The following is a 24,696-nucleotide window of genomic DNA, read 5'->3' as shown; positions in this document are numbered from 1 at the left end:
GGCACTGCTTGGCACGCCATGCTGTGGTAGGCGTCCCACATATAAAGTAGAGGAAGATGGACATGGATGTTAGCTCAGGGCCAGTCTTCCTCAGCAAAAAGAGGAGGACTGGCAGTAGTTAGCTCAGGGCTAATCTTCCTCAAAAAAAAAAAAATAAATAACACTTTTTCCTGATGAGCCACACCATGACATCTAGGCAAGATCGGTTTACATGTGACACACCAATACGCTACGATTCTATGAACTTATTTCTGTAGAGCACAGGAACCTCTTCTCCTGAGAGAAGAAATGCTTCCTTTGGTGACTAATATCATGATTGGGGAGAAGAGAGTCAAAGAGGTATTGAAGTTAGGCTAGAACCCTGGGTGACAAGGACAACAAGGAGAGATAAATGGATGACAGATAGATGACAGATATAGGCGATAGATAGATGAAAGAGATAGAAATAAATGATAGATAATAGTACATAAAAGATAGATATGATAGATAGATGAAGAGATAGACATGATAGATGAAAGAGACAGATAATAGGAAGAGATGATAGATGAAAGTGATATAGATAGAGATGATAGAATGGCAGATGAAAGAGATCGATAAAATGACGGAGAGAGAGAGAGGGAGAGAGGACAGGAAGAACAGCCACGATAATGTTGGAAATACATTCTAATGGGATCTATTTCAGAGTAGATCTGAAACTTTGGAATCTTGTAAAAAAAGTATCAAATGTCTGTTAAACTTGAAAGAAAGTAGTAAGTGGTACTGGGGGAAGGCAGGCTTCTGCCTGACATCCAATTTGTTGTGCAGAGTTCATCAAAGAAAAGCAGGCTCTAAACAGGTGCTCTTCCAAGCAATGCTAAGATAGAATAGATTAATTTTGTTATTTGAAATTCTTACTAAAATTAGTGATATAGCCATTATAATTTATTTAAAAAATCTACTCTTTCAAATTGCAGTGTTTGTATGAATACATTATTTTAGCAATCTGATTTGAAACAGGTGTAGAAGTTGATAGCTGTCACAAACCCATATAAACATTGCATACGAAGCCTAAAGCCTGAGGATGGTTTCTTTCAATTTTTGGCTTTCTCATGGGTCGATTTATAAGTGACCGTGGTCCAGCAAGAAGAGAATGAAAGAAGTAAAGCTTCCTCATTGAGACCAGGGAGTTCCTATCACCTTTTTGACACATTTACTCAGTCCTGACTTGTGGAACAGCCTGCAGCAAAGCAATGATAATCCATTAAGGTCTGAGGGTCATGGTTGACCGACTTGTAATGAGTCACAGATAGGGGGTCCCGCTACATAAATGTGCTTTCATTTGGGGTGTAAAAATAGCCATTTTGTAATTCTTTCAAGCCAAGGAAAAGGCTGTTAGGTCTTCTTCCGCGTTTAGCCTGGACAATCAGCAGAGGCTGTTGTCAAAGGACAGTCCTTTCCCGTGCTATCAATGCTCCATAGAAAGAGAAACGTAGCCTCAGTCTTGTGCAAATTCAGCACAGTCAGAGATTAACAACAATAACTAATAACAAAATATAATAACTATGACAATATATTGTAATGAAAATTACCATAGATCTTAATAACCTCAGCGTAGGATTTTTTCTCTTTCCTTATGAAGTCTAGAACTTTCACCTTTTCACTTAAAGGAAGCATTTTACGGCGTCTCTTTGGCATATCCAAATTGCCAGCATCCCTACTCTTGCACTTTGGAGCCATTATTAAGTAAAATAAAGATGACGAGAACACAAGCACTGTGATGTCATGACAGTCGGTCTGATAACCCAGTTGGCTACTAGGTGACTAAGGGGTGGGTAGTATTTATAGCGAGAATCTGCTGGACAAAGAGATAATTGATGTCTTGGGTGGGACGGAGCATATTGGCTCAAGATTTCATCATGCTGCTCAAAATGGTGCACAATTTAAAACTTGTGAATTGTTTATGTCTAGAATTTTCCACTTAATATTTTGGATCACAGGTAACTGAAGTTGCAAAAAGCAAAACCACAGACAAGGAAGGGACTATTGCATTTGCAGTACAACAACAAAGACTCACCAGCTCACCAGGGACAGTAAGAAAACGCAAAGCAGTGATGGAAGAACATTAAAAATGGTTTACTGTCTAAACTGAGAGAATAAACCAGTGAGATCTCCAAAAGAATTTCATTACTCCCTGAAATGAAACAATCAAGGAATCAAGACATTTTTTAGAAAAATATTGAAACATATTCTCAAATGGATGAAAGAGGATAGGAATTTATTAAAAATGAGAGGCTGGGAATTTAAGAGTCACAACTTAATAACTGCTATAGAATAAACCAGCGCATTATTAGATGTGTTACACAGCCAAATTAACATTTACAGAACAGTGAAACCTACCAACTGAGGATATGGGGTAGGTTAGCTGGAACTTTGAAGGACTAAAAGATGAAAGGATTACAAGAGAAAATTATAGATCTATGGATAAAAGCAGAAGACATTGAAGTTTGTCAAGAAATAACTGGAACAAAGGGTGCACAATCAATAATTAGAAAAATAAGGGAAGGCACATTTCTTAACAGCTGATTAAAGTGTTGAGAATGGAGCTTAGAAGTGGTTCATTATGGCCCCACTTAAACAAAACAAAGCCATAAAAGAAAAACAGGACCACCCATCTCATAGAACTGTTTGAGAAAACTGAAGGAATTCCATTCACAAACCTAGAAGAATTTGAAAAAATGCAAATCAAAGTTAATTTTGTTTTTTTTCTGACATAATAAAACCCTAGAGATGATTGATCCACAAGATTATGAGTCCCAGATAAAAAGAAAAATGATGTTCCTTTAAGCATGTTTATTCAGTGAAGAGGTTATTTTATGTGAGAAGGAATGGAAAATCTTTTACAGATTTTTAAACGTCTCAGCTGGTTTAGTAACACACTCCTTATCTCCACGTTGGCTGAAAGACCCTTCAAACCACAGGATTAATTTTAGAGTTACCTACTGAGTATCTTGCTTAAATATAAAGAGAATGATGTAAAGGAAGTTATATAAACTAGAAAGGGTTGAGTTGATAAAACAAAAATATGTATATGATTTCTACATATTAAATAATAGAGTTAAACAAATGAAGAATGAGGCAACCAATTTTCCCCTGGGGTTGAGCCCTGGAGCCCAGACGTGGTCTCACAAGGAAGTGGCTTGTCCCAGAGCCTGTGAGACGTAGGGAAGCTGACACACAAAGTGGCAAGGAGGCAGCTGGGACTCAACTAACCCAGCCACCCAAGACCATGACAAGCTGCCAGGGAGATGTTCCCATCTGAACACCTGTAGGCCAGATTCTAGTGTTATATCTTATCTATCACAGATGCTAGCAAAGCATGCTGTGGCAAGGCCATTTAAATGCCTCCCAATCCTACTGCCACCCATCCCCAGTCTTCTGAAGGCAAATGGAAGCTTAGAGAGCCTGGTTCCTAGATCCTGCATCCTAGACCTGTATACTGCAGGTGGAGGGGTCTAAACCTGTGTAGAGAGGAGAAGGTGAAGAATAGGAAAATACTGACACCCTTACCACTGCTTGTTGTTTGGGAGAGGGGCATTAAGTGACCTATAGTCCTGCTTCAGATCAAGAACGACAAAGCAGCGGTGACACAGATATTTTATGTTTCATTCATTCACTCATCTTTCACCCATCTTCAATGGTGTTTATAAATATCTCCCTTTCTAACGGGAAATCTCTACAAATATCCAGATCTTTATCAAGAAAAAAATTGGACCACGCAGAAATAGCCAATGATGGATATTAACTTATGCTTCAAACTATGAGTTGTAAGAGTAATATATTGTTTGGCCCCAAATTTGTGCCTTAGTGGAAAAGAAGATAGGATTTACCCCTCCTTTATGTCTTTTGTGTCTAATTTTTCACTTTTAAATTCCAGTACTGTACATAATTCACCTCTAACTAGAAAGTTCTTTGCTGCGCCCCGGGCATGGCTGGCTCTCTCAACTGGGTACCAATTTGAGTACCCTTTTTTCAGGGAGTCTTCTTTGACCTCCCTGTGAGCATCACCCCAACTCTATCCACTGACATGTTTATTACCTACTTTTATTTTCCTCCCAAGTCTCTTAAGATCTTCTGAGATTTTCCTATCTAGCTAGCTCTCTGTCTCTCTAGTTCTAGCTGTCATCTATGATTCATCTATCTATCTATCTATCTATTTATCAATCTATCTTCATCTATCTATGTTTCATCTGTCTGCCCATTTTCTTTCCCATTATAATGTAAAATCTATGAAAACAGAAGTAATTTTATTTTTCTTTTTTCACTACTAAGTGCAGCTCAGTAGGTGGCAGGTATTAAATTAAATTATGTATATATATATATATATATATATAAAATAGACAGTTTTACCGTAGACTCTCTTACATCGGTCAAAAGTTGATGTCCTTACATTAACGTAACCAAAACAGCACTACAGTTCTGCAAAGTGAAGCTGATGCATACATAATAAGGGATAAAAATCACACTCAGAAATATCCTGTAACACTTCTGCATCCTAGGGGATTTTAGAAGTGTTTTCTTTTTTTTGCATTTATGGAATGATCCTTCATTAAGGGTCAGAGTGGATTATTTTATGGGCACACTTACCCTCACCTACTCTGTATCTAAGAAGAACTGTGAAACAGCAAACTATTCATTCAGAAACTAGTTTTTTATTCATCAAACTCACAAGACTTCACAGTAGTTTGACTTCTCAGTTTTACTGAAAAAAGTACAAAAGAATAGTTCTTGTGATGCCACTGTTTTAAATTAGTAGAATTAAAGACTCCTTTTAGTGTTGATCGCAAAGGATTCCTTCCGGCATTATATTCTATGGCAAAACTTGGGTAATAATATGTAACAGTTACCAAACGCACAGAGTAAGTATATTTCAAATCTACTCGAACACCCTGGGTCTATACATATTTATTTGAAAAAATATTTTGAATAATGTTTACCTGTTTGACCGATAGCTAGCACAGTGTCCTATAAAAAAGGGCACTGATTGACAACTACAAATTTTATTTCTGTAGTAATATACAAATGGTAATTTTATTGGGATTCTGCAAAAAAATGTATTCTCGGTATCACAAGCGATGTGTAGAGAGGCATGACAGCACACTGCTTGTCAGCGGGGGCTCTGGGCCTCGTCTGGCTTTGGATTCTGGCTTTGCCATTTACTAGCTGTATGATCTGTGTAAGCATACTCAATTCCCTTCCGCATTTGCATGATAGGCAGGATAATACGAGTTACCTCACAGGATTATTGTAAGGAATAAAGGAATCAATATGCATAAAACATCTAAAATAGTGCACCACACTTAGCAAACATTCCATGAATGCCAGTTATTCCTCTAATTCAAACATGAGCCTTGGATCGGGCTGTGTGACAGTCTAGGAATTGTTCACTCTCTTTACCACACACCTTAACAGTCCAGTAGGTTGTTGCCTTTAAACATATTTGAACACATCACTCTTTTCTTGAAAATCTGCACGATCTCACTATTGTCTGCATATTTGAAATTCTCTTATAGCATATTTCTCAAGATGTAGCCTGTAGACCACTTGCCTCAGTATCTTCTGAGTGTCATTATTAAAAATACAGATCCTTAGACATTGTCAAGAGCCTACCATACCAGAATTTCTGGAGGATGCCCAGAAAAGGTGCATTTAATGTGCTCCCTTGGCGATTCTTTTGCATAATGGGGAAAACTGCCTTAAACTGATGTGTAAAACCTCTCCCATCTGGCACTGGGTTAGCTCTGGATTGCCCACGCAGGGTGTGCACTTCACAGCCTTGGGCCCCAGGGCTCTGACTGCCACCTTGGTTATAGAGCCCCCATCACATAGGCATCTGCTCCAAAACAAGTGTGCCACGTGAAAACAAAATTAATCAGTGTCAGGGCTGGAAACTTGTAGTTGTGCTGTCTATGCGACTTAAAACTCTGCAAAATTGGACATTGAGAGTGACTTTCAAAGCCTACACGGTTGGGCCTTTTCTGGATACGTACTCAGCAGACATCAGATATTTAAAGACAAAAGAAAAAAGAAAGTCAGCGCTGGTTGATCACATCAAGAAGGAAGAGTTTAACCGCACTGCCAGGCCCTAAAACACATGATGAGTCAGAAAAGTCATCATTGTGACCCCAGAGTGAGAAACCTAAAAGGCCAAGAAATTATAATAACAACAACAACCACAACGATGGTTCCCCCAGTGTCTGCTGTTGGTCCCGTCCTGCGCTACTTCTTTCACATTGCTGCTCTACGTGCGTGACAATAGAATCTAAAGCAGGAGGATTTGAGCTTTACACATGACAATATGACACCTCAGAGGCCAGGAGGCCTGGGACAGGAAGAAATGGAGAGCAGAGAGGGAGGATGAGGATGGAGAGAGGGAAAGGGAGAAAAGAAAAGGAGGAAGGGAGAAAGGGATGAAGGTAAGAAGGAGGAGGGAAGAAGGTAAAGCTTCCTGGGAACACTGTGTGTTTCATAGTGACTCCACGTGAACTCGGGCCTTGAAAATAACGTCTGCATCAGTGTTGCTGGCATGAAGAGAGCATGCAGGGCTGTCCCACGTGAACCCATCACCCCAGGGTGATCCACTCAGTGCCATCCAACCAAGGTGTCCCGCCGTGGTGGTGATGGCGCACATGCAGGCCCTGGGATAGGTGTGCGTTGATGTTAACACACATGGAGCTGGTGTACCACGTTAGCTGCACTCCACAACAGCGCGTTCCTTTCTATCTAGCTATACAGACCTTCATGCTTATCACTCCTTGCATTATTTTGCATCTGTTTTCTTTCATCCTAACATAACCCTACATCTATTTTCTACCTGTTGAAGCATCAAAGTATCTGGCAATCTTGAAGATTTTATACAGCAAAACAAGCAGAACCATGTTAATCTACGCTTAGAAAAACACACATGTGCAGTAAGATCCTGGAACAAACAACCCCCAAATCAGTGACACTTTGAGGGTAAGAGGAGGGGGCCATGGCTGTAAAGGAGCATACAAGGAAATTCAATTGTATTGATAATGTTTGGCAGTGTTTTACTTATTTTTATACGTGGGAGTTTGTTTATTATTCTTTATGACTTCCTAGTGTCTTAAACATTTTATGACAAATATAAAACTAAAATAAATATAAAAGAGTAATGAAATGATTTGATGCCAATTTGAATGTAAATTTTGGTATCCCCATTGCCTAAGTGTGTTGACATTTTCACTTAACCAATTTAGATTATTTTGCTCGACTATAATATAGGGTTAATAACAAACACTTTCATCTTAGGATGTTGTACTGATTGAACAAAAACATGATATATATCAAAGGGCTGACATCCAGCTTGGCATATGATGAGAGTTTCACAATTGACAATTACTATTATTATCATGAAAAATCACAGAAATTAAATAAACAGAATTTACACAGTTGGAAAATGATGATTGAAGTTATTTAGAGGCAAACTCAATCATGAAGCATCACGAAAATCATTTGAAAAATCTTGGAAAAAGTTGAAACCTGTCCAATCTATTTAATTTAATTAATTTATTTATTTTTGTTATTCTTTTTAAGTTGCAGTAACATTGGATTATGACAATATATAGCTGTCAGATGGACATCATAATATATTTCGAATTCTCTTTGGATTATATCATGTTCACCACCCAAAAACTAATTGTAGTCCATCCCCTCACATGTGAGCCTCATCATCCCTTTTGCCCTCCCGCCTTCCCCTATGGTAACCATCAATCCAATCTCCATTGCTATGTGTGTGTTTGTTGTTGTTTTTATCTTCTACTTATGAGTGAGATCATCAGTATTTGACTTTCTCCCTCTGACTTATTTCACTCAGCATAATACCCTCAAGGACCATCAATGTTGTCACAAATGGCCGGATTTCATCATTTCTTATGGCTGAGTAGTAGTCCATCGTGTATAAATACCACATCTTCTTTATCCATTCGTCCCTTGATGGGCACCTAGGTTACTTCCAAGTCTTGCCTATTGTGTATAATGCCGCAGTGAACACAGCGGTTCAGGTATCTTTATGCCTTTGTGTTTTCAAGTTCTTTGGATAAATATCCAGCAGTGGGGCAATCTATTTTGTTTTGAAAGTAAAATGGAAATTTATTTCCTTATCATTTCATTACTATGAACTTTTAAAAAAAGTAATATTAAAGTTAAAACTAAGCATAAAGAAATCAGATCAATGAAATGTGACAAATATATTGTGTGATGTTTGAGAAAAATTTTACATTTATTAATTTGTTCATTCACTTATTCAGTAGGCTTTGTTGTATTTCCAGCTTAGCTATCATGGAAAATTTTCTGCAAGTTTTATGATGTTATAAGTATTTTCCATCAATATTAAAAACACATGAAATTAATATTTTCTCTAGGCCAAAAAGAGACTACTCCTCTGTAACTCCCACAGACTGTTTTCCCACCAATACTTTTCCCAGTATGGAAAGTAGACACATCGATTGTTACTCTCCTACTTTGTGAATTCACAATATATCAGACCAGTTATAACCATTAGAGAAGAACATTCCACAGACACTTGTTCAAGAAAAAAATAAAGATTTCTCAGAACTCAAAATGTTCTTATCAGTCATACTTATGAGCTCAGACTGGAGAGAGAATGTCTGGGCACAAATCCCAGCTCTGTCTCTCACTAGCTACTCACTGTAGGGCGAGGTGTTACTCCACCTCTCCTGCCTCACTTGCCCCCTCTTTAATAGGGATAAAAATCATTCCTGTCTAATCACACTTCATGAGAAGTTAATGTATGTGTTTGGTAAATAAACTAATCTCAAAAGCATCTACATCAAGAAAAAGTGGTTTTCAAGGAAATCCAGACAATGAGGTGACACATATAATCAGGGCTCGTTAATGGAAAAAAAGATTAAGACCCGTTTGGTGACTGCAAATTATTTTTTAAGCCTTTCCCCCACCTAGAGGTAAAGTGAAGCTCTTTACAATCTACGATTAACTTTTGTTAGCCAAGTCAATATTATCATAAGAGTAATCCATTGCTATGGAACACAATTCAAGACAATTTCCTCAGAAAAATGTTGAGGTGGTGCTGGCCTCCCTAAGCGTGTGGTCTTGGGCATGTAATTGAACTATTTTCCATCTCACTTTCTTTATCCTTAAAATGAATGGACTGGACTATTCTACTGAGATTGTCTCTAATTTTCATCCAGTCCTAATTTTCGGTAATTCTGTGTGTATGTTAGAAGCCGTAGCTGGTGGGTATTACCTATCTAAAGCGGAGATGTATTAGAAGCTGGGAGCTTGCTGCAGAAAATAACGGATGCTTAATTGTCTTCAGGTGAGGAGCTACTCGTTTCCAAGAAGTAACAGGATAGCCAGGGTGAGCTTATTGGTCTCTAAACTGAAGGGTCTGCCTGCCGCCTCACTTCCTGGAGGGACAAAGGTGTGTCAGCCCACCGGTCAGCTGTGAGGTTACCTGGTCAGAAGAGCAATTAGCAGGTCAGATTCGATTCCATGGCAATGATAACTGGGAGCTGGATGTCCCATGAAGTGACAAGGGTAAATCTTAACCTGGGTGGCCTTACACTCTCCGACATGCAAACTCTTCCTTTATAAGTATGTGAAAAGGAATTACCAGTCATCTTTCTAATTAATGTATACGTTATATATCCATTTTCTCCCTCTTCATGGTTTATTTATTGTTTTATTATTTATTTATTTATTTGAGGAAGATTAGGCCTGAGCTAACATCTGCTGCCAATTCTCCTCTTTTTTGCTGAAGAAGACTGGCCCTGAGCTAACATCCATGCCCATCTCCCCCTACTTTATATGTGGGACACCTGCCTCAGCATGGCTTGACAAGCACTGTGTAGGTCCACACCCAGGATCTGAACTGGCAAACCCCGGGCCCCTGGAGTGGAACATGAGAACTTAACTGTTGCACCACTGGGCTGGCCCTACATTGCCTAAATACTGGTAAGAATTTAACAAATGAATTAATTAGGAGAGAGCAAATTTTCCCACCTGAAAGAAAAGACTAGCTGATAGGGAATGAATATCCCTGTATTTGCTTTTCTAAAGACTGGGGTAAGTGGTGTGTGCTCTACCTGTGTGGGTGGATATGAAGGAATTCAAAAAGAACAGAGGTGGCTTCTTGCCTTCTCTTCTCTCCTTCCTCTGCCTGCAGCCCTGGTCCTTACTCACTACTGCTTTTTCCCCTCTCCCATTCCCCACTCACAGAAAAGAGAAACATATTTGGAGATAGGTAGAGAACAGAATAGTAAAAAGGAAACTCATCTTTGAAGTCAGACTAACTTTTTGAACCCAGACTCTATTACTTTTTTGGGATGGGGTAAGTTACTTAACCCAGTGCCCGAACCATAAAAGTAGTATCTCAGAGAGTTTTTGAAAACATTAAATGAAGTGATATTTGTCAGGTGCTTAGCACTTACCCGACGCAAAATAATGTCTTAGGAAAGCCAGTTACCCTTCAGGCAGAAGAATAACACAGGATGAAAGACGTCATATTTTAGATTGCCCAAGAGGCGGGATTGCCTAGGACAGGATAACACGTTCTATAACCAGCATGGCAGCGGTTTGGGGATGTTCTACAAACTTTCCTCCAAGAGAGAAAAAGGGACCGACTTACAAATCGCTGTGCAAGCGACAAAACCAGGACTTAACTAGGGATTTCTTGACTCAGAAAATAGTCTTCTTACAATAAAAAATTCTACATTCTGAATAGGAAAACAAGTGCAGATTAAATTAAAGCTGGAGGATTAGTAGAAAAACATTTCCCCTAAAAGTTTGTTTGAGCAAAATCTATGAATTCTTACTGAAACCATACAGAAATTAAAAAAAGAAATATATTCCACATCAAAGGAAGGATGGAAATATGAAAACACAGCTTTCCATTATTGGAATCTCCACTGCTACAAGCTGAACGTACCAATTTTAGAAGTCTAAAATGATGAAACATCAAATGTATTTTCAAACAATCATCTCAGACACGCTGATGCCTTTAACAGGGAGAGACAGTCTTGTTCTACATTCAATATCTGTGGTCCTCTACTGTTATGCCATTGGTCCATGTCTTGGGTCTTACCTCCTTCACAAAACTGTAAGTTTTTGGAGAAGAGGACTCATTTCTCATGCAGCTTTATGACTGATGGAGTTCAGGACACACTACTCCCAAATCCAGCACCTTGGCATATTAAATATCTTAAGCTGAAGGAACTTTTAAAAAATGACAAAAGCAAGAAGGTCACTCTGATCTCCCCTCTCACCCTTCTTCCCTGAACAGGTCATAACCCGCTGGGAGAGGTGCCCTCCTGGCACCAGGAGGAGGTAAGGTGTTCTCATCACCAGAGACGGGAATCGGGGCCGAGAAGGCTGTGCAGACAAACCTTGTAAACTCACCTCGTCTTCCTAGTTACTCCTTCTCCATGGACTATGCCTAGTCCAAACCCCTCTGTCTCATCAATTCTTCACAAATTTCATGTTTCTTTGTCTAAAATGTGTAAAAGCTTCCTGCTCCGGTCACTTCTTTGGGTCTACATTCTCTCACGAAGGCTCCCACGTAAGTGTACAAGTTCAATACAAGATACGTGTTTTTCTCCTGTTAATCTGTGTCTGTCAGTTTAATTTGCAGATCCAGCAAGGGACCCTAAGAGGTCGAGGAAAACTTTTTTCTCCTTACAATCCCCACCCACAGACCCAGCACATTCATTCATTCATTCGTTCTTTCTTTCAGTGTACACTTCTTGAGTCCTTAGGTATTACAGGCACTTTGCTGGAGAATGCAAATTCACAGATCAATTGCACACACTGGAAGCACTCAGTCTACGGGGAGAGATGGCAAGAAAGCCAGTGATTGCAGTGCTGATGTTCTCTGTCTTCGGAGAGAGGCTAGGAGGCTGGGAGGATGGAGGAGAACAAAGGAGATGCTAAACTCAGCCTGGAGGGATGGGGTACTGGTTCTTCCAGAAGGCTGCGCTTCAGCCCTAAAGATGGAAAAGCAGCTCAATTTGTATACAATCAAGTTGTGGTGATGATTTAGGTAGACACACTAGCATGTGACAAGACAGTAAGAAGTTCTGCAGTGGACATATTTAGGGGCGACAGACAAGGCATGGCGATAAATAAGCAGAAGTCACATCAGCAATGTGACTTGTAGCCATAAAAACAAGAGTAACTTTATAGAGTCATAAACGGGGAGCAGTCAGGTCATGGAATGCTCAGTAAGCACAACTCAAATAAATGTAAAATATTCAAACTCATAATTCTGAACCCTGACTTTGTAAAACTGCACGTGGGGGAAAAAATACCAAAAATGTTGATATAACAAATATTCCGTTTTTTTCAAAGTTTGACTTTCAAACAAAAACATGAATTTCATGAAGATAAATTACTCATTACATTTATTTTTAATCAAGTAGAGGAAGAAATTTTGGGTATTTCCCTCTGAGATGCTTTAATCATAAAACTGATGCAGTTCAGAGCCTTGTTTTGGTGTTTGGAAGCTGAGTCACGAAAAGGCCTTAATGCTGCTGAGGAGGCCAAGTGAAGCAATCCATCCTTACCGTCTTGCCTCAGTACGAAATACTACATGTTAATCAAGTATAATGTTACTGGAAGTTGCTCAGGAAATGGAATGTGATGTTGATGAGAAGATAATTCTCTTGTTACCACCTCAGCCAATTTCCCTTCTTTTTGGACCCTACGTCTAGTCATGAATTTGTGACTATATTGGGGCACCTCTGTCACAATTGAAAAGGACATGCTTAGTTTTATTGTGACCATCTAGCCAGCCATGAATGCAGGCTGGGACCCGTAGTGGTCTCCCTGATTATATCTAGTTCTTAGAAAACATGATAAAACATACTGCTCGGCCACCATCATGTAAGACAGTCTACCTGTCAACAGGCCACGATGCCCACAAAATACAGACTCCTGGGTAGCTCGGTCAACTGCCTCCACATTTCATATATTGCTTCTAATAATAGATCAACTGGAGAACACAGCTTCAGCAAGCACATGAGGACTCCCGAGTACACCATTTCAGGTATAGTAATAAATTATAGATGAGAGAAGAGCATGACAGATTTGGAGAGAAAATCCTGGGGTATAAAAAGATAGAATAACACACAAAGGTTATAACTACACAAGAATTCAGGCCAGAAAATAAGAGAAGATAATAGGAGCGAGAGCAATTGATATGAATAAGAAAGTGGATAAGGGAGTAGATTCTAATCCATTCCTTCTTTTACAGAACAGAAAAGTAATTTTCTTATAACAGCACTCATTCTTCCCAGGAACACTCCATGTTCTTCAGTTCCTGGAGATAATCACTCAATCTCTCTTTCTTAGTAGAGAGGAGGCTCATCTCAATGTCCTCGGCTCCTTCTTGAGGACATTCTCTTGTCTGAAGGATCCTAAGCGAGAACGGCTTTCTCAAATTCTTTTTCTTTTTCTTCACAAGCCATTATAAAATGGTGCATTATAAAGAGCTCCTCAGTGCATTGCTGCTAATAGATATTTTTGGCTAGATGTATGATCTCTCTCAGGCCATTGTTACTCTTCAGGTAGCACATACCAGCTGATAAATTGTGCAGTCTCTGAGAAGGAGTCTAGGATGTCTTGCAAACCTGTGAAAATTTTGTGCTCATCTAGCCTTAAGTTGTTAGCTCTCAGACAATCCCCACTGAATAATCCTCACTGATGAACTAAACATCATCAAACAAGAAGAGTGAGACTATACTTCAAGGATCAGCATTAGTACTATAAAGTTTAGTCAACATGTAAAAATAAGTTTTGAGCAACTCATACTAGACAAAAGGTTTCGTTGATCTGTATTGGTAATTAAAGAATTTAAAGATTTTTACTATGATCACTATAATCAACCTGGGAAATGCAAAAGTGGTTGATTCCAACTATAGTGACATGTCACTGCTCCAACGCCAGAAATAAAAAGATGGCTGTCATTATGAGCCATTTACTGCACACAGCAATCTCAGCCATGTTGTTTAAAGTTATGTGCAAACACATTATAAAATGATGTGAAAAAAATACTTCATTCTGACCAAATGGCAGATAAGGACAGGGATAAATCAACTCAAGAAATCTATACTCCATTGATAGCATGCAATGCCATCAGGAGAATCATTACCTAAGTTTAGCTACTCTGAGAAATTCACCTGAAATTCTAATATGATTCCATCTTTATTATGTCACAGTTAATACATTCCTGCCAATACCACCTCTCATCACCTCGAAATAATGAAATGTCTAACACTGCAGGATCAGACTTACATCAACCTATCACAGGGTTAGCTCAATGATACGGTTCTAATACTTGGAGAAAGAGAATTCATTCTCTGTTAGAGTTTTCTCACATGCTCTCACGCTTGGACAGATCTCCTTGGAGAAACCTTCCAGCTGTTGAATAATTCTGGAATCATTTGCACTTGTCTGGGCTACATTGGAGAGTGGTATGGGAAACTACTCAAGTTATCCCACCTACCTATGAACACAGTTAACTTGCAGTGCTGTGCTGGAACCAGCTTGCACCAACTTCTGAGAGCCAAATATTAAATATTCAGGAATTTTTCAGGGTTGGTTTTAAACCATTAGTAGCTTGAAATCATCTATGGTGTGAATATTTAGGCCATGAAAATTGGCAAACCCTGCAAATTAGCTTGTTTACTAGCATTACAGTGGGCGACACATATCCTAGAATTTTGGGAAATGACCAAACATCTATTGAATAAATTTAGAAAGACTAGGTAAAGAATAATATATACTTCAAAACCGATGACCACTGAAAATCAACCCACTTGTTTCCAAGCCTGGAGTAGGAATTATATGTAGGAAAATCTCTATTATAGGAAATGTAAACATTATAACACTAAAAATCTCTTTTTAACTTTCATCGCTCTACCATCTAAGCTATAAGAAACTCTCTTGCACATCTCCTAACAATCTTCCAGTTATTTCTTAAATTGTATAGCTTGTAACATTTATGGCTACTATAACTGTAATTTAACCGAAAGGGACAATTATATTCAAAGAAACATCTGAACTGTTTTGGAAATTGACTAACACAAGTCGCTTACATGATAACTTAAAAGTGATGTTTCATGAATAAATTACATGGCACAGTTGGGGGCAAATCCTCAAATACTGTTTCAGTATATTTCTTGATTTGATTCACTACTTTTTCCATGGTTAGTCATATATATCTCCAGCTAGCTTTCATATCATTTATTTTCTCATATTTCTAGTTCACTTTTGTTAATATTATCTAGAGATTGAACATGATACATTTTTCAGTTAAAACAATTGTCTTCTAATGTATGTTGCACATAATCTTTTGCGACTGAACTGTAACTTACATGAGAAACATATATGATAAGCAACGTATTCCTGGTGTCTTCTAAAGCCTTTTGAAAAAAACAAAAGAAACATATTATAGGATTTTACCACTGTGCGTGTGTGTGTGTGTGTGTGTGCGTATGCATGTATATATATTTATTTACTTATTTATTTATTTACCTATGCTATACATTGACCAAATAAATTTATTTGAATTGATAAACATTATTTGAATATGTAAAAGTACTTTTTTGAAATAAAATTTTATCCTAAAATTGATACTTAAGATTTAGTCAAATTTGTAATGTAACAATTATATTCAACCTCTACCTTTGCAAAATAACAGCACAGTTAATAAATCAAAAGTTTTACACATTTTTTTAAATCAACGCCATCAACCTCCCATTCATTTTGACTAGGTGTCAAGATTCAAGAATGAGTTGTGAAAATCCTATTTCTTATGTAATTTTGAAGATTTGAGGAAATTAAATGTCAAGTACATTGACAATCCTATTTGTCCTTAGTATAAATAAGACTGCTGTATCCAGGTTTTTCCAGAATAAGTGGTGTAAATCATGATAGGTGAGCTGATGCTGGCACTCTGCTCAACACACTGAGGCAGCCACTGAATCCTACTGTGCAGGAGGAAAGAAAAGTAAAAGGCTTTATGACTCATAATTTCGGTGATGTTTGGAACTTCACCATGCATTAGGTAAATATTTGCAGGAGAGGAATATACACGACTATTTCCCTCTCTGCTCAGAATTACCATTGAAAGAGAAGGTTTATCACGAGACTCAAATATTTAGGAAAGGTGATTATAACTGTAAAACAAGATAAGTACAGATAATAACTATAAAACAATATTAACTTACATATTTCTAGAAAAAAAAAAGATGGAAATACACCAAAATCCTGCATGGTTCCCAATAGATAGACCAATAACTGAGTCTTTTTTTCTACTTTTTTGTACTCTATCAATTATCCTTAATGAATATATATACTTGTTAAATAAAAGAAAATTACATAAAACAAAGTTATTTAACTCCTCCAGCATCTGAGGATAGTTGTAAATTCCTCTGGAGCTTAAAATGTGGGGCTGCACATGAACATCATGTAAGAAATGACCCTTTAATTGTAGCCATTTCAGATGCTGTTTGGTTGTACGTCGGAAGATACACACATTTTTCTTATTGATGGCATGTAGAAACAAACAACATTGTCTTTATTGAATGTCACTGATAGACTCAAGAAAGAGCTCTGAAAAGTGACTAACAGGTAAGGATCAATGATTTCCATAAAATAAAATGCGGTATTCCATGTAAGAGTAAGTTAGACTGCAACAATAAAGTATTTTAAAATAATTCAGTATTTGGAGTTAATGTAGGATATCAAAAATGAAAGGAAGAAACAAATGAGAAACAACTAATCATGCCCCAGAGAATAATTTAAATACGTTATTGGCGTGATTCTCAAACTCCCGTGAGGGCTGTGGAACTGAACACTACATTACATGTTCTATTTGTTAGAATTAATTATTAGATGGAACTAGACTCCATGAAAACTTTAGATTAATCAACTTATTAAATGTCATTTATATCTCCAGTCATACTAGTAACAATACAGCTATAATATTCACAACAAATCCATAAAACACTTACCCTGAGAGCTACTGAATTTCCTCATATTGTCCCTTTATTTTGTTTCAAACTGGGAATATGATATAACATTTTAAAATTGAAAGTTAAATTGTTGTTTTTAAAGAATTTGCAAGCTAACTTTTATTTCTTTTGCAACATTTAAAAAATACTTTTAAAACCAAAGTTAAAGAATTTGACCTTTATGTTTTACTGTCCCCTGTGCAAATATTTGGGTAACTTACAAATTAACAAGAAAACACATATAATTAACAAGCTAAACATTCATTAATTTTAAGTACAATGATTAATTATCCCCGATGGGCAAAACTATCAACTCTTTTTCTTCCCCTTCCTGTGGAAATTTAGTTTTATCAGTAACGTTTCTTTCCTAAAAATAGCTGTGTCTTCTCATTCAACGGCAGTTTCTATGGCTTGCTCCATTTTTTCTTTCAGTACTGCTGAAAAGAATGAGAACTGGATGCTTAATTACCTCCACTGGTAAATACGTTTGTATTTCATTTATTTCACCTCTTAGAAAATACTCCCAAATCCTCTGAACTTTCTTCAAACCATGGACACTACCACTCCATTCTTATTTTCAGCAATGAGCTGGTCGTTAAGGACAACCATATTTGGTCAACTTCCTTTATCTCCACTTAAATAATCTCTGTAGCTTTACTTTCTATTAATATGCTTCAGTCTCTAAAATTGGCTACACCCCATTTCCTTTACTTTTGAATATGTTTAAATCCACTCAGGCGATGAGGTGGCAATATTCCGAGTGCAAAGAAAGTTCAGAATTCTTGGACAATTTCTGTGATAGTTCCAGAGCTAGGGGATGAGCAAGATACAAAAGCACTTGAAACCAGCAGCTTGGGGAAGGTGAGTCAGAACCAAACTTATTAATCCATAAATAATCGTGGTTTATACCTTCTTTCCAGTGAACATATTTATTTCTTGACTACATTTCCTATACAAGTACCAACTTTTGCCGTATTTTTATCCCCCACAAATAGTTGCATGGTTATTCTCCGCTTGGACATCATCAACGTACATCATCCCACTTGTCAACAGGCCCAGTGTCCACTCAGTGTATGCTCAACAACACACTCTTTCTCATCCTCGCCCTCTGTGAGGGACACTGCATTTGAAACAGTGCTGCCCCTCCCCTGGGTGAGCACCTGTCCTAACTTGGATTCTGTGACCTTGAATTTTCCTGCATTGCCTCCTAACTCATTATACTCTTTTTTCTCCATTTTTTTTCCTCTGAGTACCTCATCCAGATCAAAATTTTTTCTCCATTTTCCAAGTAGTATTGTATCTTAATTACTTTTTAAATTTCTAATTGTGCATGAAACAGTAGTAATTCATATAAATGGTTGATAGATAAACTTGTTAACAAAAGTTGTTAAATAAAGTTTATGTTGTCAGAAAATTTAAAGAAAACACATAGTAATGTGGTAAAGAGGTAGCCTGGGCCTTAAATATGTAATGCAAGCATAACGTTTAAATAAGGAATCCTATTATTACATTTCAGATAAGATCACAGACATTTTTTTTTTATTGGCCCCTGAGCTAACAACTGTTGCCAATCTTTTTTTTTTTTTTTTCTGCTTTATCTCCCCAAACCCCCCTGGTATATAGTTGTATATCTTAGTTGCAGGTCCTTCTAGTTGTGGCATGTGGGACGCCGCCTCCACGTGGCCTGAGGAGTGGTGCCATGTCTGCACCCAGAATCCGAACCAGCAAAAACCTGGGACAGCATAGCGGAGCGCCCGAATTTAACCACTCAGCCACCACGGGGCTGGCCCTGATCACAGACCTTTTGTTCAATTATTGTTTTATTTATTTATTTATTTTTTTAAAGATTGGCACCTGGGCTAACAACTGTTGCCAATCTTCTTTTTTTTTTTTTTTTTCTGCTTTATCTCCCCAAACCCCCCTGTACCCAGTTGTATATCTTAGTTGCAGGTCCCTCTAGTTGTGGGATGTGGGATGTGGGATGCTGCCTCAATGTGGCCTGACGAGCAGTGCCATGTCTGCGCCCAGAATCCGAACCCTGGGCCTCCGCAGCGGAGCACACAAACTTAACCACTTGGCCACGGAGCCAGCCCTGTTCAATTATTTTATATCAAGAAAAGTTGTCATGATATTCATTCTCAATATTCACTCTTTTTCTGAAATAATTCTTTTTTTTTTTTTTTTGAGGAAGATTAGCCTTGAGCTACTACTGCCAATCCTCCTCTTTTTGCTGAGGGAGACTGTCCCTGAGCTAACATCCATGTCCATCTTCCTCTACTTTATACATGGGGCGCCTACTACAGCATGGCTTTTGCTAAGCAGTGCCACATCTGCACCCTGGATCCGAACTGGTGAACCCCAGGCCACTGAGAAGTGGAACGTGTGAACTTAACTGCTGTGCCACCGGGCCTGCTCTGAAATAATTCTTAAAAGCTATAACATTTGCACGACTGTTTGAAAACTCCAGACCTTCAGCATCTCCATTTTTCACCTAGAAAAGATTGGTTTTATTTCTGCAAGTAATTGTAGCACTGTTATAGAACAAACCAGATTTGGCCTAAGGGAAGCCACCTTATAACTCTCTACAACCTTTGCTTTTCTTCCCCCACAGGGAACGCTTGAGCCTGCACATAGTCTAGATGAAAGGATAACCCTCCTCCAGGAAATATGCATGCTCTGTAAGTTTTCTGACCCCTGCTTACTATATACCTCCCAACTGCAAAAAGGAAACAACTTTGTTCTTTTGAGTTGCTTAGGAATGTGAGAACCTTAGGACAGAGATTCTATCCTGGTGTCCATCATCGATGACAGCTGAAAGGCCTGGTGGGGCTAATCCCAGTCTGCAATGCCAGATGGTCCACACTGCTGACCCCCTCCTCTATCGCCCACTGGTCCTACGTAACTGCCTCAAGATTCTGCACCCTCTTAAGATGGCTCTTTAGGACACTAGTTCCCCATCTCCCGATCAGCTAGCTCGTCGTTCAATAAAGTCCTTTCTCTATCACCCTTCTGCCTCTTGACGGATTGGCTTTGTCTTGCAGTGAGCAGATCAAGCCCTTTGTGCAGTAACAGGACTACTTTTCTCCTGGGGTTAACAGAAGAAAAATTATCTGCAGAAAAATAAAGAAGTCTGTATTGAAACGGTTTCTAAGGGCTATGGCTGGCAATTCAGTAGTCTGGATATTGTATGCTGACTCATGCAGCATTCTGATCATGTAAGAGCAAAGTGTACGTCTGATACTGAGATTGAATTCACCTCCAGCCAGCTTGCTTGGGAAGTAGCATCGTTTCAGGAAGCTCCTTCTGGCCTCACCTGCAGTTAATGGACAATGAGCAGGTTTGTGGAGACTACAGTGAAATGTGAAAAGGATGACATCATGTACCACTGTAGTTACCTCATAGCATGAGCACAAGAACACTCACATGGCAAGATATAGGCCCACGACTTCATGAATTTAAGGAGTAAAGTAACCCACTCTACAAAATCAGGCTGCGTTCTCTGTGACACGTGTAAAGAGAGCAAGCTGGCTGAATAGAACAGTTTCCGTCTGTTTTTAAAATAAATTCATGTTCCTACTTTATTGTACCTCTTCTCACCACCACATGATACAGACCACCACTTTACCAATTATTTTATTTTACTCATATTTCATTTATAGTGAACTTTTACAATAGTTCACCTTTCATAAACTCAAAACTAATATAATTTTGCTGAGAGGCAGGCTTTGCATAACTTCTTTTTTCTATGTATAATACACTCCATTATAACGGTAAAATTGTATTTTTTATGTTTCTTAAACCAAATATGATTTCTAAGAATCTTTATAGGCAAAGAGAAGTAATTTTTTGAGAATTAATGTTACGATGCTACAACAGGTTAAAAAAGAATTTCACTTAAATTATAATTATCTTAATAATCACGTACATAGAGAAATTGGGAACAGAAGAGACAAAGAAGAAACATCACAGTGAGTATGAAGTGCCAACCTGCCTTCTCCAAAATGCAGAAGAACCAATTCTGGTAGCAGCCACGTAAACTGCAGAAGATTTTATGAGCAATAATAGTTATGATCCTAAAAAAATTACCTCAACTGCAAAAAAATATATCAAAGGACAGCTAGAAAAATATGTCAAAAATTTAAACAAAAGATCTTAAAATATCAGCTTACTATCACCGTACTATAATCAACAAAACACACTGTCCATTATCTTGACAATTTCATGTCCGCTTTCAGCTCTGTGGTTTAATCTCAGCAGTTCTAGAGCATGCGCACATTTAACACTTAAAGCTAATCTGTGGTACGCTCCACTACTGGTTCGCTCAGTAGCTGTTCCTGGTTCCCTTACAACCCTGGGTCTCCTCTCTGTCTGTTTGCTTTTAAATCTCTTTTTCCACCTCTGTGTGTTGTATTGCCGTTCATCTTCTCTTTGTCTATTTTCTAGCGCTGGTTTTGTTCCCACAGCCACTCCTGCTAATCATCAGCCCATTTCCTGAGCCCCATTCCCAAGTCTCCCCCAGGACATCCCCAGCACTTCAAATCCAACCTCTCCCAGCCTGAACCTCTCTTGGGCTTTGTAGCCATCACTAGCTCTCAGTTGCTGAGCTTCAAAACTCAGGGGTCATCTCCAGTTCCTCCTTCCCTCTGTGCTCCATGAAAAATCACTCGTCAATCAGAGTCAAAACTAAGTCTGGACCATGCCTTCCTTCTGCCCCTCCACCCATCTTCACCGTGACTTTGTGCATCTGGTCGCACATTTCCTCCAACTTTGACTGCCATTTTCTCTTAACAGTCTTGCCTGCTTCAACCAGTTGCCAATTCCAATTCATATTATACACTGAAAATAAACTAATCCATAAAAGCAGACAAATTATATTATCACAGACCCATCATCCTTGCTTAAACACTTTCACTGGTTTCTCATTGATTTCCTCGGTGGTTTCCTTGGTAATTTGTCCAACTGGGCTTTCCAGTCTTATTTCTCTGTATTTCTCTCAGGATGCTCAACATCTATTTAATTTTTTTCCCCATCTTTCTCTTTTTTTTCCAGCTTTATCGAAGTATAATTGACAAATCCATCACCTCACATACTGACTTTTGTGTGTGTGTGAGGACATTTACATTCTATTAATGGTGACTATAGCTGATAACACTATATTATATAACACAAATTAAATTTAACTGCTTGTTCTCTCTCATGTAAGCATGTTTTTGCACCTCTGTTTCTTTGCTTGTGCTCCCTGTTCCTAAAATGCCAATCCTATCACTTTCCACACCCAAATCCCAGCAAACCTTCTGGTCCATGAAGCCTTGCTTGACTGAGGAAGAAAGCTGGCCTATGTTGAACTTCCTGGCCTATGCCATCATTCCCTTATTTGGGTCATGCTTGCCCCCGGTATTACAATGATCTGCATGCGCATCTAATCTCACCCACTCCACCATAAGCTATTTTTAAGGTGGATCTATAACTTATTATTATTATCTTCCCGACCACAAAAAAATGTATATTATCATATATATCTATTATATCAGGAAATAATTTGATCTCATATTTTGTGTTGTTAACAGAAGCTGAGAAAAACTCAATTAAATCCATATTCATCACATATTTTAAAGTATAAAAAAATGCAGTTAACCAAAGATTCATTTCCACAGAGTGTAAATAAACATTTGGATTATCTTTTATCTCAATCACATGAGAGTATTTTCAGTTAATGGACTTTTTTCCCTATAGATATTTGGGATGTTTACCTAAATTCCATTTTTTCCCCTAATTTTCTATTCTTTAAACTAATTCCTTGATTGCAAAGTCAAATTATTCAAGGTGTTCAACAGTGTGAAAAATAGTTTTAAAATGACTAATCTTAACTTTTTACTGTTTACGTTATCTTATATATACAATATCACATATGATAATATTTTGAAAACATTAACTTGCCTTAAGCAATAGTCTTTTATTGGCAACCACAAAGTAGAGGGAAAAAGAAAAGTTCTGAAGGGTTTTTTGACCTAATATTTAAAGGATTGCATATTGGGGACAAGAGCGAAAATATAAATTGTTTCCAACCTATGGGTCAGCATTGTTTCAGTTTTCTGTCATTCAGTTAACCTCAATTTCTTTAGGAAGCAAGACAGCAATATTTATTCTTGAATGTCATAACAATTTATAGCATACTTAAGAATTTGGTTTACTGGAAAATTAGTAGATCCCTGAGTTCTGAATCCTTTATCACTGAGGATGGAGAAAGGAAAGGGAAACCATTCTTGTGTCAGATAGCTCACAGTCCAGGATGAGAAGGTCAGTGATGAAACATACGGCACAGCACAATGTTATACTAGGATGGAAACACAGACAAAAGGCTCTAGGGCAGAGGTGGAAAGGGCTGAGCTTGGGAGGAGTTGAAGAAGCTTTCACAGGAAGGAGTATGTCTAGGTATGAAGGGTGGCTAAATTACAAAGGGAACAGGATGGAAAACACCCACATTCCCAGGAGAGGGGCTGCATGTGCCAGAGTGCAGAGGCTGTACAGGCCTTCAACTGAGGATGCTCTGATGCATGCTTCTCAGTGAGGAGCAGATCAACTGCCTTCAGGTCCAGTGACACTTTACCCTTCTCTTCCAGTGTTGTTTCCCTACCCAGAGATGTGGGATTCAAATGACGCTGAGCGCTCCACCACAATGCCCTCTGAGCCCAGCAAGCTTTCATAGTTACCCAGGCAAAAACATTATCCAAACTCATCATCCACATGTCAGCTGTTGATCTAAGGTCCAAATGCAATATCACATAAATCTCTTGGCTCATGTGGAGTCTAAGAAGAAAATATCTCAAGTCACCTTCTCTTCTCTTTGCATAAAGCTATAACTAACTGGTAGATTTAATTCTCCAGCATGATATACGTTTTAGAAGACCAGCTCTTCTGAGAGCACATGGGGTGCCATTCTGGGGTACCCATCAGAAGCCTTGGGTTTGCTCTTACTTCTGACATCTACAGGTAAACTGAAACTTTCTGTGGCAGTTTTCTAGTGCATAAGCAGAGAGGTAACAGGTGATCTTCCATGAGCACATCCTTAAAGTGGTACTTTTTTGGCAGGGGGAGGGTAGTGAGGTGCTGTTTTCTTGTTTGCTGTAAGCATTTTTTTAAAGTAGTATGAAAAGTGCACCACAGTGCCTTTCCTTAAGGCAATATTTTGAGTTGAGAAGTGTCAGATAAAGTGAAATGCAGTAGAGGCTGGTAGGAGAGAAGATTATGAGATATGCAGAGAATAAGGTCAAAGGGTAAGGTCTTTTAGAATTTTCCATCTACAAGGACATAAGCCCTGCGTCACCCCAGGATCCGGCTTCCTTGATATCAGAACCTGATGCGGTCCTGTGGGTACTAAACCAGATGACTGCAAAAGACAGTTTCAAATTTGTGAGTTTCATGAAATATAATTTTGATTTTAAATGATAAAGACATTGTTTTGGCTTTTATTTGGTTTAGTCCAGGGACTTATAAACAGTGATCATTGGATACTTCACCATAACTGGATCATCAAAACAGTCAACAACTCACCAGTGATGGTCAGGCTATCCAATCTGAGTCCAGTGTTTTGTGAACTTGCATTCTCAGAATTTGCTACAATTGCACTTTGCTACCTATATATTAA

The 24,696-nt window shown here is 38.3% G+C and overlaps 1 protein-coding gene across 2 annotated transcripts in view; it reads right to left on the bottom strand.

Annotated features, from left to right (window-relative positions):
- Positions 1-24,696, bottom strand: part of CSMD1 (CUB and Sushi multiple domains 1) — a 1,831,060-nt gene that overhangs the window by 462,624 nt on the left and 1,343,740 nt on the right. The gene's annotated exons all lie outside the window — the stretch shown is intronic.

The sequence above is a fragment of the Equus przewalskii genome, chromosome 28, assembly GCF_037783145.1.
Source record: "Equus przewalskii isolate Varuska chromosome 28, EquPr2, whole genome shotgun sequence".
Classification (NCBI taxonomy): Eukaryota; Metazoa; Chordata; class Mammalia; order Perissodactyla; family Equidae; genus Equus; species Equus przewalskii.
The sequence above is the reverse complement of the archived record's forward strand: the minus strand, read 5'-3'. Positions and strand labels throughout refer to the sequence as shown.